We start from the raw sequence: 2,274 nt of genomic DNA, 5'->3' as shown, positions 1-2,274 counted from the left end.
GTCCGTGGGATGCTGATTATAGTGCTGCAGCACTGTTTGTTTATTTGCATGAAATAAGAAGAAAATAAAGTTTAGTAATACTACGATTGTGCTCCTTTGAAATTGAGGCGGTAGGGTAGCCTTGTGGGTGAAGCGTTCGCTCGCCCTTCCGATGACCCGGCTTCGATTCCCCACATGGGTACAATGTGTGAAGCCAATTTCTGGTGTTCCATGTCGTGATATTGCAGAAATATTGCTAAGAAACGGCGTAAAACTATACTCTCACACAGAAGCAAACAAGTGAATTAATTTCTCATGATCTCTTGTGCGATGCCCATTATACTCTAAGACAGTATTGTAGTTTTATATCTCGGAGATAGAATGGTATTCCATTTTTAACCCAAACATCAGTCAGAGATCAAGACACGCGAATGTTAAGTGTCTTTCTATGTACAGAGTGGTACCACTTTAGCTTACTGGAACCGCTGGACGTGGCTTCGAATCCTACAGGTGTTCGTGGATTTCAGCGAACTTGTAATCACACACGACCTGTGTCACTTTTGGCTTTATCCGACTAAACTAACAAACTGCCGTAATATATCTACGTAGGTTGACCTCAACTCATAGTCACACTCTTGAGTGCATATCAGGATTCAAAGTGACTTTAGACGCGAAAAACGAACAGAAAGGGCGGTCCAAAATGGAAAATAATAAAGGCCACGAAATATATGTTGGATATATTAATGTACATCATGTCGTTTCTACGCCTACAGATGAATACTTGTGTTCTGTGTTGTTTTTTGTAAGATTGAAATTACCGAATCAAAGTTGGAAAGAAATAAAACGTAAAAAAATGCCTGACATATGTTAGGTTCAATAACCTAAATTGTTCATTTGGAAGATCGGAATAAAAGGTCTGATTCTAATGAGATTGTATCAAATAGCTTGATCGTCAGAAAGACATCACCTGTAATAATACCTAGAGGGCCCAGTTGCACAAAGCTATCTAACTGCTAGGATCGTTTTGTGCATGTGCGCCCTGATTCGATGTCGTGTTCGTAAGCCCCATGTCATTAAACATGTTTTTCTTACCGGAAGGGTGGCATCCTCGCGTTAATAGCTATATGACATTAATATATACTCACTCTGGTTAACCCCTCTGCTCGCACCATCTGTCATTGTTGTACGTCGTATGTACCACGACAAAGTAAATGAGAAATTAGCTGCAAAAATATTACAAAAACACGATACACGTTATGGCTGCATGTTGTTGAACAAAGGCAGTCGTCACCACTCCTTTTCTTCCGTAAACTGTATATAAGAAGACTCGTTCCCGAATTGATACTTGTTCGACATCGTCACTACTCGCAAGAATTCGGCATGTTCTGGAAGGACATTTGTTGGTCACGAATGGATAGATTTCAAGAGTTTCCATAGCAACCGAGCACTAAGAAAATATTCTTGTAATTCATATAAAGGCAGCAAAGTGGTTAACTTCGTTCTTGCCCGTGTGAATCAGCTGTCATTGTTTTAGAGCGATTTCGGGTTAGTACCAATTATCCACAAAGAAAATACAATAAAGGGAGGCGTTATAGCAGCATGTTGAACGATGAAATTCCTACAATCGTCATCACTCGCGCCTTTCGGTACATCGTAAGGAGACTCGTCCCCCTCCTGATGGATGTTCATTTGTAACCACTCGCAATCCCTCGGCTTGTTCCGGAATGACGAGTTGGTAACACGACAAGGCAATTACAAGTATTTTATTTTAGTTTATAGATTTAGAAAGACAAATGTCCCAGGTACAAGAGTGGTATCACACTGAACATTAGAAAGAGTCTCAATAGCATCTGTGCTGCTGTGAAAATATTCTTGTAAATTAAACCATTGTGAATGACGTCACACTGTTGCAGTTGAATCTGAGTCATGAATAAAATAGGCATACGTGCACATTAAACGTGCATTTCAACACGTTTAACGGACGGAACTATAGGTCAATATGCAAATTTTGAGAGAAATTGTGTATCAACCATAACATAGTGTAGTCGGAGAGATCACTCGAATCTGTTCAGTCCGGAAGTAGAATCAACAGATTCTCGGGATGTACACAACCAAGTAGCACAACAAATTAACTTCATTCTTCGCTATTCTCGGTTGCTCTTTTGCAGAAAATGCGCGACGGCTTTTCCAGAGTGAGACAGATGGCCACAAGTGGAACAATGTTTAATGTAATATACGCATTCGTGACTATTTGTGCTGTTCCGTTGCAAACGAAGGCGTCTCGTTTACGAAGCG

This window comes from Haliotis cracherodii, unplaced genomic scaffold, assembly GCF_022045235.1.
Source record: "Haliotis cracherodii isolate W230 unplaced genomic scaffold, xgHalCrac1.p SCAF_10, whole genome shotgun sequence".
Taxonomy (NCBI): Eukaryota; Metazoa; Mollusca; class Gastropoda; order Lepetellida; family Haliotidae; genus Haliotis; species Haliotis cracherodii.
The sequence above is the reverse complement of the archived record's forward strand: the minus strand, read 5'-3'. Positions refer to the sequence as shown.